Genomic DNA, 17,224 nt, shown 5'->3' with positions numbered 1-17,224 from the left:
TATGATTGGAGACTGGGAAAAAGAGAATCCCTGCTATATGGTGGCAAAAAGTTGAGAGGCACTGTCGATACGCACAATACTGATGTATCATGGGAACTAGAAAAGGCACTGAATCAGCTGGATGATTAAACTAAGAATCTTTTCGGGCAGGAGGTTGCAGGTGCAGTCTGACTTCCTTTTGCAGTTTTTTGCACAACGTAAAGGAGAGAGAGAGAGAGAGAGAAGTTAGAGAAAAAGTTGTTAAACACAAGCAACTGCTAGGTTTGAAAGCAAACAATGCTAAAATTAAGAAATGGCTCTAGGAAAAGATCAAATCCAAAGAACTGTTAGGAAAGCATGGTCTAAAGATGAAACCAGACATGGCGGGGAGTGACGGCATCAAGAGGGCAACACAGTGGTTCCCAACTGCTGTCCTCTTCACAAGAACAACTAGCAACTTTCCATAGGCAAGACACCATTTGAAAATCCCAGAACATGGGGATAGGGCTGAGGGCCCCCCCATCCCAGAACACAGAGACTAAAAATGGATTGGATTAGAAGGCTGAGAGGAGCCCTTGTACTCTGATTACATCACCCCTCCCCAGGCCAGCACAGCGAGGCACTGAGAGGCACCCCCCTCCTTCCCCTCCCCTGGGCCTATGGTTTCTCCAGTGGGGGGGAAAAAGAGCCCAAGATGAACATCTAGTTCTCCCAGCGTTGTGGGATATGCTTCCTGGAGGGCCCACTTGGGTCTTGCCTCACAAGGCTCGTAGGGGAAATCTATGAGGCTTGAACCCTGGGGATCAGATTGAGATGGAGGAGTTGGGGTAGGGTTTACAGCAACTAGTGCTCAGATCTTGGCCAACAGCATTCTTCCTTGCAGGAGCAACCAAGTAGATATTGTAGCCAGTGGCTCTGCCCATCTGCAGAGCTGATTTGGTGGCCCTGTCTGGCCAGGGAGCAGCTCAGGTTGATTATGTCCCCGGTAAATGAACCATACACACCTTGGAGCCCATTCAATCCTTCAGCCTTGGCAGGAAAGCGAGCTCAAAGCCCTGCCTAATGCTGAATATAGCCTTCCGTCCTGCCAGAACAGGAAGCCTAATCAGAGTACCTGGGACGATGCATAGACAATCCTACAGACCCATATATAGTAGTAGCTGCACAGAGAGCCCAGCCAGTGGCTCTGCCGATCTCCAGAGCTAGCCAGTGGCCGGTCGGGTCAGGGAACTTGGTGGCAAGTTCTGCCTGATTCATGGACCCATCCGGCCAGTCACACCAGCCTTGGAGCCGGTTCTGTCACCACACCCAGGCTGGGAAGCAAATTCAAAGCCTGTCTACTGCAGAATATAGCCCACAGTCCCGCCCAACCAGGAAGCCTAATCAGAGAACCGGAGAAGCTGCGGAGCCCAGCCTACATGCTCTAACCCAGGAGCCAACTTAGCAAGTTGGAGATGAGAAGGATATGTGATTGGAGAGGGCTAGAAATTCACAAGTGAATTTTAAATTAAAAAAAAAAACAAAGCCTTTTCAGAAAAACTCTGTGCCCAGATGACTTCACTGGTGAATTCTACCAAACATTTAAGTAAGAAATTATATCAACCATACATCATATATTTCAGAAAATAGAAGAGGACTATTTACCAGCTCATTCCCTGAGGGTAGCATAACCCTGTTATCAAAACCTGAGGAGGACATTAGAAGAAAAGGGAACTGTAGACCAATATCCCTCGTGATCATAGGAACAAATATCATTGTTTGATAATGATATGATAAACAAATATGATAAAACTAAGACAGTAATAGATGAAAACACTAATATGCCATGACCAAATGTGAGTCATCTTAGGAATGCAAGGTTGGTGTAAATACTAAATAGTCATTCAACATAAATTGCCACATTCTCAGATTAAAATAGAAAAAATAACATGATAATCTTAAGAGATGGACAAAAATTATTTGACAAAATTCAATACCCATCCATGGTAAAACATCTTAGCAAACTAGGAGAAAGGAACTTCCCCCATCTGATAGAAACAACTATGAAATACCTCAAGGTCATCATCATATTTAATGATGAAATTTTGAACATTTCCTCTAGAGTTGGGAACAAGGCAATGAGATCTGCCTTTAGTGTGCTTTCCCACAGTTTACTGGATGTTTTAAGCCACTGCAATGAGTCAAGTAAGAGATAAAGATTATATAAGAAGAAATAAAATGGCCTTTATGTGACCTTTACGTAATTGCACAGATAAAACCTGCTAAAGAAACTACAAGGATCTACAAGAACTGATAAATGAACCTAATAAGGTTACACAATATAATTTAGGTATGTTGAAATCAATTGTATTTTTATGTAGTAGTAAAAACAAAATGGAAAAGGAATTCAAATTTATTTACAATGCCATAAAGATAAAAATACTTGGAAAGTAAATCAACCTGAACCTATAAGATATTCCTGAGGGAAATTAAGGAAGACACAAATAAATGGAAAGGTAAACCATGTTCACAGATTAGAAGATTCCAAATGGCTAAGATACCTATTTTCCCCCAACTGATCTGTAATTCACTATAACCGAGTCATGAACCCGGAAGGCTTTCTGATAAATTGACAAGTGATTCTAAAATTAGTATCTAAATGGGGAGAACGAAGACTAGCCAAAATAATTTGGAAAAGAAAAATGCTGGACCTATTATACAACCTAATTTCAAGATTTAATATAAAGGTTCAATAATCAAGGCACTGTGGTATTGGCTTTAGGATAGACAAACAGATCAATGCCCAGAAATAGAGCCACACATAAACTGTCAGCTGATTCTTTGACAGAGGTGCCAAATTAATCCTATGCTGAAAATGTAGTCTTTTTACTAATGATGCTGGAAAACTGAATGGGTAACTATTATGGGAAGATAATGAACCTCTATCCACACGTCTCAACAAATACAGATCTATGGATCATAGACCTGAATGTAAAATTAGAATTATGAGCTCTGAGAAGAAATCATAGATGGATTTTTTTGTAATCTTGGAATAGGCAAAGACTTCTTAGAGACGACACAGAAAACACTGACCATTTTTTTATGATAAATGATAAATTGGATTTCAAAACTTTAAAAATTTCATTTTATCAAGATACACCGTTAAGAAAATGCATACGAAGCCCCCAGACTGGAAGAATAAATAATAAGTTATACTTTTACATATTAATGATCTAGGAAGTACAATGAAAATAATATTCCATTTATATTATAATGCATAAAATATTTGAATTTCAGGCAGAAACTTCTAACAATGAAACAAAAGGAAAAAATAATTAGAAAGTCATACCTTATGAATGATTGTATAGACCGTAATAAAGATGACAACACTTCCTAATTTAGTAAAGATATTTTAATGTAAGCCTAAATGATTTTTCCAGGATATTTTCAATAACAATTTAAATGGGATTTCCAAGCCAAGGAAACATGCCTTTGTTATTAGTTTATTGACTATTTCTAATAGTGCCCTGTTATCAGATTGGAGTGTGACAATCAGGAATTTTATAATTAGTCTTTGATTTGTTAGTGGATATTCAAACAGACCTTCAAAAAAAAGGTTAAGAATACTGGAATAAAAATTAGGCCATGAGCAGCCCCAAATACCATAACAAGAAACATCATCTTAAAAAATGTCCTGAAGATGTATGCTTTAGCTGCAGATAAAACACACACCCCTATTACTGTTGAAAGTGCACTTTGTAACAGTGGGTAGCCTAGCCCATACACTGCCTCAATTGCTTTTTGGTTTACTGACGGCTTAGAGCTGGAAACAAATGCCTAAGAAATGTGTGCAGAAAAATCGAAAGAAAACCCTATGCAAATGACAAGATTAACCATGGATATGGAATCGAGACTGACATTCCAGAATGCCAGGAGACCCGTTACTCCCACAATCGCAGAAGCAGTAGCAAAAGTTACCCACAAGGAACACAGTGGATGAGGAATTAACAATAAGGAAACAACGAACATAGCAGTTGATGCAACAATGACATTTCGAACAGTGTTTTCCAATACGGGGGTATACTGATCAAAATATACAAATGCCTGGTTATACACCATTAGGGGGATTTCGCACTTTTCAGCTCTGCTTCGTAACTGGGATAACACCTTCTTCTCATCGGCTGAAGAAGAAACACCCACGGTCTGAACGAAGCCCCGGGAAGAAATGATTTCATGTGACAATGAAATATTAGTATCAGACACAAAAAGTGGAAAACGTGTTAAAAAATTGGGCAAGCCGTTCATAAAATGTCCTTATCATTTACATCTTGCTTGCTGTTTTCCATATACTGCACATACTCTCGTAACCAAAACTCTGTGAGATTTTTATCTACATAGTCACTGTTTTCCAAATCTGCCAGACGTAATTCCAGTTTTTGCCTAGCATCTTTATCCCAGTAGTCAAGAGTTTCAGTAACAACAACCATAACCCTGGGACCATAATCCAAAAAATATCCTCTTCTACATTAAAACATGGTGTGATGTAGGAATCGTCACTTGCCAAATTTCCAAGGTCTAAACCTTCCTGCACTTGGAAACACCCACAGATACTACTCATGATGTACAAATGTATATAAGCACTACAAAAACTCTGGACTCAGTGCTTGTGAGAAAAGGGCCAAAACAGTCTCGAAAGAACAAATTCATCGGATGGATATCAGTTTCTTGTTCATCCGGGAGAGAATCACATGGGAGACAGCAGGACCTTTTCAGTGAGGAACATTTTTGGTCAGGAGTTTCTGGCTTTTTCAACCAGCGTAGACAGACTCCTTCTCTTTTACCATCCAGAGCCATAAATGCTCTGAAACAGGTGATGTTATCGAAATAACAAAAGAGCAGGGTTGTTCCCGTATAGATGCAAAAGTATTGTATGGACCTGAAAGAGGTCATAATCCCTGTATAGAAGGCTAGGACGTTGGTGATGGTGGTGATTGTAATCGACACCGCCACTTTGGAATAGACACTGGACAGCCACTGTTTTGTGTTATCCATGAGGCTAGTCTTCTGCCAGGCAGAAATCATTATGAACATATCGTCAACCGCAACACCTGTTAAAAAAGGGAAACAATCTTCATGCATATTAATACCCATTAAAAACTAAACACATAAACTCAAACCATCTTCTTTGTCCATCTCTTAGAAGGGGTCTTATTTATCTTGCCCAATCTGTGCTTTGATACTATTTTCCCAGTTGCTTTCTCTGGTTGCCTCTGAATCCACCACAGAATTCACCCCTTCCTCTGTAACAACTCTGTGCTTCGTACGTACTCCCGTTATTTGTACCTAGCACAGGATGCTCTACTCCTAGTCCTCATGTAGGGTGTTTTAATGACGAGTCAGGAAACTGTTGTGGGTGTTAGTCGAAGCAGGATTAGCAGTGTATCTTTGATTCCACTGGATTACTTGAGAGACCATTTTCCCTCATAAACCATTTTTTAAATTTTTTTATTGTTATGTTAATCACCATACATTACATCAAAGTTCTTGATGTAGTGTTCCATGATTCATTGTTTGTGCATAACACCCAGTCCTCCACACAGAATTTGCCCTCTTTAATACCCATCACCAGACTAACCCATCCCCCCACCCCCTCCCCTCTAAAACCCTCAGTTTGTTTTTCAGAGTCCATCGTCTCTCATGGTTCGTCTCCCCCTCTGACTTACTCCCCTTCATTCTTCCCCTCCTGCTATCTTCTTCTTTTTCTTTTTTCTTAACATATGTTGCATTATTTGTTTCAGAAGTACAGATTTGTGATTCAACAGTCTTGCACAATTCACAGCACTCACCATAGCACATACCCTCCCCAATGTCTATCACCCAGCCACCCCGTCCCTCCCACCCCCCTGCCACTCCAGCAACCCTCAGTTTGTTTCCTGAGATTAAGAATTTCTCATATCAGTGAGGTCATATGATACATGTCTTTCTCTGATTGACTTATTTCACTCAGCATAACACCCTCCAGTTCCATCCACGTCATTGCAAATGGCAAAATCTCATTCCTTTTGATGGCTGCACAATATTCCATTGTGTATATATACCACATCTTCTTTATCCATTCATCTGTCGATGGACATTTTGGCTCTTTCCACAGTTTGGCTATTGTGTACGTTGCTGCTATAAACATCGGGGTGCACGTACCCCTTCGGATCCTTACATTTGTATCTTTGGCGTAAATAACCAGTAGTGCAATTGCTGGATCATATGGTAGCTCTACTTTCAACTGTTTGAGGAACCTCCATACTGTTTTCCAGAGGGGTTGCACAAACTTGCATTCCCACCAACAGTGTAGGAGGGTTCCCCTTTCTCCGCATCCCCGCCAACATCTGTCGTTTCCTGACTTGTTCATTTTAGCCATTCTGACTGGTGTGAGGTGGTATCTCATGAGGTTTTGATTTGGATTTCCCTGATGCCGAGCGATGTGGAGCACTTTTTCATGTGTCTGTTGGCCATTTGGATGTCTTCTTTGGAAAAATGTCACTTCATGTCTTCTGCCCATTTCTTGATGGGATTATTTGTTCTTTGGGTGTTGAGTTTGATAAGTTCTTTATAGATTTTGGATACTAGCCCTTTATCTGATATGCCATTTGCAAATATTTTCTCCCATTCTGTCGGTTGTCTTTTGGTTTTGTGGACTGTTTTTTTGCTGTGCAAAAGCTTTTTATCTTGATGAAATCCCAAGAGTTCATTTTTGCCCTTGCTTCCCTTGCCTTTGGCGATGTTTCTAGGAACCTCATAAACCATTTTCTACAGATGCCCAAACACATCAAGCCAACATTCTGTTGCTTAAGATATAAGCTGGACTTATCTGTTCTACAGTTAGCGTCTAACTATCAATGTGGTATGATTTGAGAGGGACCACATAGTTCTCTCTCTCTCTCTCTCTCTCTGTCACACACACACACACACACACACACACACACACACACACACACACACACACCATTTTCCTCCTACTTTGTTTTTGGTACCCAGAATGTCAGCATTTAAACTTACTTTCCCCGGTTAAGGCATTGTTAGTAAAATGCAAGTACTCTTGAGATCAGACACACGCACCAAAGTCAATCTTAAGAATCCCTTACATATTAATGCCTACTAAGGTAATTCTTTTCCACAGGGATGTTTCACGACTGGTTTGGAATAGAGACGACAGAAGAACATTTGAGGACTTTGAAATCACCACTGAAAACTTGGAAAGGGGGACTAGCAAGAAGAAAGGGGAATTAGTAAGGACAGCATGAGCATGTTGCTGATAAAGTTCACCTCCCTCAAGCTTTCTACTAGAGTTGACACCTACTTCCACTCATGTATACTGATACAAACTCAATAAAATAAACAAGTAAATACAAAAAGTGGAATAAATTGCTGATCTTCATTTCAATTTGGGGGGATCTTCTCCATGGGAGGGCGCTAGGAATTGCAACTTTGCCTCTGATCAGATGTTCTATGGGTATGATCAAGAAAGCAGAAGGCTCTAAAAGAACGTAAGTCTACACAGTCTGTCACAAACTGCATCCCCGCCATCCCATGGCTAGCGGCCTTGAGGATTTCAGTTGTAGTCAGCTGGACAAAAGGGAGAATCAGAAGTACTAAGGACCAAGAATGAACTCATCGATATTTATCAGGCATTTAAAAACTAGTTTTATTATTTATAGAACCTTATTCAGAAATTGTCCTCACACATTTCTTGCTTGAGTTGCTTAAATCACACACACACACACACACACACACACACACATACACACACACAGAACCGTTCACACTCCCGTGAATACACATACTATCCAATCCTGGTTTACATTAAATCAATTATATACACCTTAACCATAGTTGTTATTGGCTGTGGGGGGTACTGAGTGAATAAGTATAGCTGTGGACGAGACATCCAGTATACAGCTCATCACTGTCTGCCCTGGGAAACCAAATACTACTACTTCCAAGCTCCTTGCTTCCTCAAATATAAACACCTTTGTTTTCTCATGCTTATTATAAATTCTGAAAGTACAGGAAAATACAGAGAAAAAATTTGAGCAACTGTAATTCCACCCTTCATTTTTACATATGTCCATCCAGAATTTGTCCTGTACAAATACGCCCATACAACTGTATCTCTCTCTTTCGAACACCTTGTTTCATAACCGGCATTTTTCTGGCAGAGGTTTTAGGTCTTATATGTACCTTACAGATCTTATAAATCTAACTCTTTCTAAGGACTGAATAGGATTCAAATCTTAATATGTTACGTTTGAGTTGCCCAATCCCATGTTGATAGGGGATTAGATGGCTTTCAAAACCTTCCTGTTCTACATAATGCCAAAATGAACATAATTTTTCTACTTTTTAAGCACTTGTCCAATTACTAGGACAAATGCCTAGAAGTGGCATCAGTAAGCCAAAGGCATTCCCTGTTTAATTTTTAAGTCTTTTGATTTGTTGCAAAACTGGACTAACAGAAAGGTGTACCAGTTTATCATTGTCCCGTAGCAGAATGAGTGTTCATTTCCATACAACCTTCCTTCAATCTTGCTGACATTTATTAATCTGGTAAGAAAACAAGGTGTCTCACTTTTGGTTTAATTTTCATCCCTCAGTTAATTGAGAGAGCAAATTATTTTTTTCTTATATTTCCGGGGATTCATATTTCGGACTTTTGGGGTGTGAACTGCCTGTTCGTGTCCCTTGTCTGTGTTTTCCCATCTGGGGTACTAGACTTCTCTACCTCTAAGGACACATAATTCAATTTGACTTTCTTTTTTCCTGTCACCTCATTTTGGATCTATAGAGCCACTTAAACATAATTATTTTGCTTAATCTAACCTAAACTCCTTCCCTTATCTACCCTGCACCCCCACATTTACAACATGTAGTCTCAACGTTTTGTTTTATTCACCCAGAATAAGAAACAGTGAATTTGCAACTAGGATCACAAATGGCACCCCAATGTCCAACATCAGGCCAAAACCGCTCACCACTGCCAAGGCCACAGAAATCACTCAAAGGCTGCAGCTCACATTTTGTTGCGTACACAGTCACTCCTGTATATTTGGAGAGAAAAATCATGGGATCTGTGGTGGTAGCTTCTATACTGAAATTCCATCGGTTTATAGCATTCTCGACTTGGACACCTGGTCAGAAAGCTCTTGGGCAATCATTCCCATACCTGTCTACTGGAGAGCTTTAACTCCCAGGCACCATCCCAGACCAAGTGGGAAAAAGGAGAGAGGGAACAGAGAAGTTATCTGTGCTTTTGCCAGACTTCCTGGGTGATTCTTCTGCAGCTGAGCAAGCACTACTCCCCACTGACTGGTAGCTGAGAACCACAAAGATACACTAAAGCACTCCCGATGGTTAATTCCACTCTGCTCTTCAAAGGGTGTCAATGGAATACAACAGCAAAGGGAGGGCAAGCTGTAGCAGAGAAAGTACCCATACCCAGTGCTCTTTTCAGCCAACCCTTGACCCCAGCTAGCCATAGATGCAATCCTAAATAGCTCCTGTATTTCAGAGCCAGGTTCAATATACATTGTGCTTAGCAAAATGTAGAAAGACTCCTCCTAAAACATTTTCAGGATTCTTGTCTACTGCTGAAGTGGGCTCTAGAAAAGTTGCTACTAATTGCAAAAGAGTTGGAAATGTAGTCCATTTTGAGTAACAAAGACGTGCCTGTTTCCCAGAAATGAGAATACATAGACAGTATTTTAAAGTATGGATTCGGTACTTGACCTACCCAACAACCACAACATGACATTTTTTAAAAAGATTATTTATTTATTTATTTATTTATTTATTTATTTATTTATTTATTTAATTATTTGTCAGAGACACAGTGAGAGAGCCAGGGAGCACAAGCAGGGGGCATGGCAGGCAGAGGGAGAGGGAGAAGCAGGGAGCCTGACGCTGGACTTGATCCCACAACCCTGGGATCATGATCTGAGCCAAAGGTGACACTTAACCGCTGAGCCACCCAGAGGCCCTCCACATTACATTTAAAAATATTGACAACCATCTCTGGTTTTATACCTCACTTGTTTGTTAACTGCTTCAAAACAAATGACTGATATTTGTCTCTAGATATTTTTAGGAAGAGAGAGAAATGAAGTTTGGATTGAAAACTAGGAGTCCAATATGGAAATGGAAGCACTGATTCTAACACAGCAAGAACACGACTAAAGACCTTTTACTGTTGTAACAATAAAGTAGCTAAACTTTCTTATTATGAAAAAAAGGTCACGCCATGGTTGTACTTCACTTTTTTTCAGCCCACCGGCGCTAGGAGTTAAATTCAGGGCCCCAAATCAACCACATACGCAAAATTCCAGAGCAAAAGTAAATTGCTTTGTTAGAATAAAATTTGACTATAATGAATACTTTCTTCAAACACTACTGGCTTAAAGCAGTTTAAAAGAAGAAAGTAACGAAGATGAACTCTGAAATCAGAAAGATTAAGGAGGATAAAAGTTACATATGACATTTATTTCCATTTCTTCTCTCAAGTTTCCGGATTTTTTGGTGTGAATTTTTCAGATGGGGGAGTATGACTTTACTTTGACTAGTTGCTCAGTTGACTTTCTCTCAATGACCTTTATTTTAATGTTCAATAGGCAATGGAAGAAAAGATTTGAAAGTGGAACACTGTAGGAGTTTGGTGAATACACTCGCAGATATTCCAGTCCCCCAGAAGGATTTTGCTTTAAGCAGTTTATCAGAATGACCTAGGAGAGTCTTAGAACCTTAGATTTCCTGGAACCTAGCTATGCAGATCCTGATTCAGTAGGTTTGTAGTGAAGCTGCTGAGTCTCTGTGTCTAAAACTTTCCTCATACGATTGCAGTGCTCAGGCCAATTTGGGCATCACTGGCAGCAAAATGGCCAATCTTCTGAATTTTTTATTCACTTAGCAGAGAAGGGCTAAATTAGAAATTACTGCCCTTAGAAAACAATCTGTATGTTTGGTGAGGGTTACCTTCCTTGAAAGGTAATGATGTCTCCCACGAGTAAACAATAATTTAGAGTGTGTTTGAGAAGGGAAAGATTTTCCCCAGATTGTTTCAGAAACTGATCTAATATTTGGGGTAAGTTTTGTCATTTCCAGAATGTTAGACAATTCTGAAATAGTCTAGAAGCTCAATATACCACTACTTGCTGTAGAATAAGGTTTAAATTAGAGCATAAACTTGAAAAAGTCTTACTATTGTTCACATGACTTCACTACAAGACAATAAACATAGAACCCTAAAATGTGTTCAAGTAAGGGTTCTGGGGGCGCCTGGGTGGCTCAGTCGTTCAGCGTCTGCCTTCGGCTCAGGTCATGATCCCAGGGCCCTGGGATCGAGCCCCACATCGGGCTCCCTGCTCCGCGGGAAGCCTGCTTCTCCCTCACCCACTCCCCCTGCTTGTGTTCCCTCTCTCACTGTGTCTCTCTCTGTCAAATAAAGAAAGAAAGAAAAATCTTTCTTAAAAAAAAAAATACGGGTTCTGTGTGAGGCAAATGCATGCATGCAAGGAATAACCTTCATACGTAAGTATCTGACACAAGCAGGATAGGTAATGGCTTAGGGACTGTCTAGGAGGCCCCGCCCAGAACAGAGAGAAGAGATTCTCAGTGATAACAGAGGGGTAGGAGTGGGAGATGTCCAAGGAACTTACAAACACATTCTTGGGGGAATTAGTTTTATTTGCGAGCCCAGAGAAGGCTTGAAATTGAATTGAATCATCGAACTGAACCATCATGGCAGCATCTGTACCTTAAGAATTTTCCTGCTCCCTTTCCTCTTCTCCCTGGGCATGCTCCAACCCAGGAGGCAGCTTAGCAAGATGGAAAGTAGGGAGAGACGTGATAGAAGAGGGCTGGTGAGTCCCCTTTTTCCCCATTAAGGACTGTCCCGCGCAGCCTGCTCTGGCTAAGAGTGCTGGGGGGAAACTTAGCTTCAAACCCAGTTACCCCTCTTGATTATTACATGGACACTGGCATTTTAATTCTGAATGGAGCGTTTTGTCTTACCTAAGAATGACCACAAAAGTCACAGGACCTGCCTGAGTTTTCGGGCGACAGAGGAAGAACTTGCTCGACCTACAAAACTTAAAGGGAACAAAGGGAGACCAAAATAAAGTTGCTGTATGTTTATACCTCATGAGTCCCATGTGTTCAGTATGTTGGTTACGTCCACATAATGTCTTCAAAGAGACATAAATATAAATCATTTTCTAATTGCCTTTGGTATAAGATTTTCTGTATTACTGTCCATAATCATCTGTTGTTTTTTTTTTAAGATTTTATTTATTTATTTGCAGAGAGAGACACAGCGAGAGAGGGAACACAAGCAGGGGGAGTGGTAGACGGAGAAGCAGGCCTCCCGTGGAGCAGGGAGCCCGATGCGGGGCTCGATCCCGGGACCCTGGGATCACGACCCGAGCCGCAGGCAGACGCCCAAAGACTGAGCCACCTGGGCACCCCTGTCCCTAATCATTTGTGAAGAGAAGCAAGAATTGATATAAACTTCTATCTTCAGAACCATCTATCTAGTTGAAAACTCTACTTGAAAACTTTCTCTAGTAGAAAACTTGTACCAAACCAGTTGTTGGTACCTTGTAGATTCCACACTAGTTTAACATTTTTTTTTTACTCTACCGACTTTAACAAGACTGAATTTTGTCTTTTCCCCTCCCCATTCTTCCTCCCCCTCTCCCTCCCTCCTACCCTTCCTCTTTAGTATTTTGGTTTGTTTGCTTTCTAGGGGATGTGGTCTTTCTTTCCAGAATAACAAAGTTGTGAGATAGTTTATTGACTCCAAAGAAGTACCCACTGTGGTTAACTCCCTTTACCTCCTGGGGCCTCATTTTTCTCTACCTTAAAATCTAGAGAGTTAAATGATATCATTTGTTCGCAAACCAACCTACGCATGGGAATCAACTAGAGAAGTCTTTGAAATATAGATTTCCTAACTGAACCCACAGAGACTTCGTTCAATAGGGCAGGGCCTCAGAATATGTGGGTTTAGAGATCTCTCTGTGACTGCTGAGAATCACTGGAATGATATAATCTGTGGGGTTCTTTCTACACCTCAATTCTTTTGTTTTGCTGATATTTTTCATATTTTGGCTGTCTGATCACAAGAGCCCAAGTCAACCCTAATGCCTAGATAACAATTTTTAAGCACCTAACAAGGTAAACCCCACATCAGAACAATGAAGATACCTAAGTCAGTTAAATTAGAGATTAAATTTTTATATACTTAGAAGTGCTAGTTCAAGCTTATAACAGAAATAAGGACTTGTTTAGTTCTATCAGCATATCGGCCTCCAAATGGAATAATTAGTCATAATTGGCACAATATGTAAGATAAAAAACATACGCCAAATCAAACAAAACTGGCCACAATTTCTTTTTTTCGTTTCGTTTCTTTTCTTTTTTTTTGAAGATTTTATTTATTTATTTGACAGAGAGAGAGCGCACAAGCAGGGGGAGTGGCGGGCAGAGGGAGAGGGAGAAGCAGGCTCCCTGCTGAGCAAGGAGCCAGATGTGGGGCTCGATCCCAAGACCCTGAGATCGTGACCTGAGCTGAAGGTAGCCGCTTAACCGACTGAGCCACCCAGGCGTCCCTGGCCACAATTTCTTTATGTCTTTTTACTATTCTCTCTGATTGCACCCTATGGCTAACTGGGAAAAAAGTTTAAATAATAAGAGTTTAGTGCTGGACGTCAGCAAAACCTGGAGTAGGAATTTCCCAAGTCTCATCACCCCTCCCAAGCCCCAGAAATATAGAAAAAGCATATATTTTCAGAATTCTGTGAACTCTGAAAAATAGTCAAAAGCTTACAACAACCAAGCAAGTGTTGACTAAAAGAAAAGGTGGGGGAGCACTTCAAACTAGTAGGAAGGTTTTATAGTGAATTTACATGCCCTGTCCCTCTCCCTCTCCAGTGTGGTAGAAGTCATAAAGTGGCAGATGTGTTAAAGTGGCCACAGGCTCAAGGTGGCCACAGCGTTAAGGCAGTGGCAGTCTTAAAGCCGTAACAGCTCATGTCACCAGTATGGAACCAATTCCCTGTTTCTGGAGGAAGCAGAGCAGATTGTATTCCTAAAACATTTTATGTCTGTTCTAACATGTTTGGGGGCTACCTGAAGGACTGATGCGAAGCACTCCTCTGTTTTGTCTAACTCAACTCAGGTTGAGAAAATTGGAAATGCCACAGGTTGAGTTAACAAACTTCAAGTGCATAGAGCAAAAGGTTACAGCTCAAAAATACAAAAGACCGCCTGTGGCTAAAGATGAGTAGCATTTCTCTGGGAATTTAGGACAGTAAAAAGCACTCAGGTATACTGGGGAATTTCGAAAGTTACTCAGGGCAAGATGTATGCTCAGAAAAAACCTGAGAAGACCCTAAGCTTTCACCTAGGGCTGATCCCTAGGCACAGTGTAAGCCTTGCTAAGTGCTGAAGGAGCGTCCAGGCATAGAACCACTTTGCAAAAAGTGGGAGAGCTCCTGGCATCCAAGGAAATCTATGTCAAGACACTAGCTAAGGCGCCTGAGTGGCTCAGATGGTTAAGCATCTGCCTTCGGCTCAGGTCATGATCCCGGGGTCCTGGGATTGAGTCCCGCATTGGGCTCCCTGCTCCTTGGGAGCCTGCTTCTCCCTCTGCTTCTCTCTCTCTCTCTCTCTCTCCCTCTCTCTCTCTCCCTCTGTCTCTCATGAATAAATAAATTAAAAAAAAAGACACTAGCTAAACACAAGCTAAGGTACAGAAACTTCAGTGACTACAAAAACAAGAATTACAGTCTTTAAAATAACAGTTTGAGGAAATCACTAAGAAAATGGACTACTGCAGACTTAAATAAACACATTAAAAAACAACAGAAAACTCTAGGGAAGGGGGAATCTGATTTCCAGTTACTACGTTATGACAGCCAAATGCCCAGTTTTCAACAACAACGAGAACAGCAAAAATCACAAGGTATACAAAGAAAGAGGAAAGTGGCTCAAAATATGTTTGAAACAAAATAAATCAACAGAAATAATCCTTGAGTAAAGACAGAGATAGGACTTAACTAAACAAACACTATAAACACTGTTCTACATATGCTGACAGAGCTAAAGGAGAGCACTGATAAGGAAATTAAAAAAATAATGTTTAAATTTATAATAATAAATTAAAATAATGTTATGCTTAACATTTATTTATTTGAGAGAGAGCAAGAGAGTGAGTGGGGGGAAGGGCAGAGGGAGAGAATCTTCAAGCAGACTCCACATTGAGCACAGAGCCCGCTGTGGGGCTCAATTTCACCACCCATGAGATCATGACCTGAGCTGAAACCAAGAGTCAGACACTTAACCAACTGAGCCACTCAGGCGCCACCCTATTTGTGTGTTTTTGAAGTTAAGCTGGTATCAATGTAATGTAGATTGTTTAAAATTTAGAATTATATGAATCTCCATGGTAAAAAAATCTCACAAAGTCATTGCCAAAGGAAATGACAAGAGAATCAAACAGCTCACTAGAAAAATGGAAACTAAATATTCAAGAGGCATAATGGATGAAATGAGGGACAAAAACTATAAGATACACAGAATGCAAAGAGCCAAATAGCAGAAGTCTTTTCTTGTCAGCAGTTACTTTAAATATAAATGTACTAAAGTCTCCAGTCAAAACGTAGAGATTGACAAAATGGATAAAATAACATGATTCAACCCTCTGCTGTCTACAAGAGACTCACTTTAGATCCAAAGACATAAACAAATGGAAAGTTAAAGGATGGAGAAAGATGTTTCAAAGGAATAGTAACCAAAGGACAGCAGGGGTCGATATACTAATATGAGACAAAAGAGATTTTATTTTAAAAATGGTTAAAAGAGACAAAGAAGGACATTATATATTGATAAAAAGGCCAATTCATCAAGAAGATAGAAAAACTACAAACATACATGCGCCACCAATAGAGACCCAGAATACATGAAGCAAATATTGACAGACTTGTAGAGAGAAATAGGTAGCTCTACAGTAATAGTTGGAGAATTCAGTATACCATTTTCTTTTTTTTTTAAGATTTTATTTATTTATTGAGAGAGAGAATGAGAGAGAGAGAACATGAGAAGGGGAGGGTCAGAGAGAGAAGCAGACTCCCCGCCGAGCAGGGAGCCTGACGTGGGACTCGATCCCGGAACTCCAGGATCACGACCTGAGCCGAAGGCAGACACCCAACCAACTGAGCCACCCAGGCGCCCCAGTATACCATTTTCAATAATAAATAAAACACCTAGGCAGATAATCTATAAGGAAACATAAGAAATGGACAACACTATAAATCAGTTAGACCTTACAGAGATATATAGAACACTCAACCCAATGATAGCAGAATTCTCAAGTGCACGTGAAACATCCTCTGGAATAGATCATATGTTAGGTTACAAAATATGTCTGAAAGTGTAAAAATATTGAAATTACACAAAGTATCTTTTCAACCAGCAATGGAATGAAGCTCCAAATCAATAATAGAGGGAAAACTGGATAATTCAAAATATATGGAAATTAAACAACTAATGGGCCAAAGAATAAATCACACAGGAAACTAGAAAATACTTAGCAACAAATGAAAAGAAATACACAGTATACCATATCATAATTTACTGGATGTAGCAACACCAGTGCTCACAGATAAATTTATTCTACATTAAAAAAAGAAAAAAGATCTTAAATCACCTTATGGTGATTTCTAGACATTCTGTAGAAATAGAAACAAAACAAAACCCAAAGCTAACAGAAGGAAGGAAATGAAAAGATTAGAATAGAGAAAAATAAAACTGGAATAGAAAAACAAAGGAGAATGAACAAAAGTAAAAGTTGGTTATTTAAAAAAATCAACAAATTGACAAACTTTTATCTAGAGTGACGAAGAAAAAGAAGATCCAAATAACTAAATCAGGTATGAAAGTGAAGGCATTACTACTGATTTTAGAGAAATAGAAAGGATTATAAAAAATACTACAAACGACTTACACCAACAAATTAGATAACCTAGATGAAATGCACAAATTTCTAGAAACACACAAAAGACCTAAACTGAGTCAAGATGAAATAGAAAATCTCAACAGACATGTAACAAGTAAAAAGATTGAATCGGTAATCAAAAACCTCCCGACAAAGAAAAGTCCAAGACCAAATCATTTCACTGGTGAATTTTACTAAACATGTAAAGAAGAATTAACACCAATC

The 17,224-nt window shown here is 39.9% G+C and overlaps 1 pseudogene; it reads right to left on the bottom strand.

Moving 5' to 3' along the window:
* Window positions 1-3,352: 3,352 nt before the first annotated feature.
* The window catches only part of LOC148163718 (patched domain-containing protein 3-like), a 34,635-nt pseudogene continuing 20,763 nt past the window's right edge, over window positions 3,353-17,224 (bottom strand).

The sequence above is a fragment of the Eumetopias jubatus genome, unplaced genomic scaffold, assembly GCF_037043125.1.
Source record: "Eumetopias jubatus isolate StellerSeaLion01/CBP00866 unplaced genomic scaffold, mEumJub1_p1.0 scaffold_8, whole genome shotgun sequence".
Lineage (NCBI taxonomy): Eukaryota > Metazoa > Chordata > Mammalia > Carnivora > Otariidae > Eumetopias > Eumetopias jubatus.
This window is presented reverse-complemented; position numbering and strand designations above follow the sequence as displayed.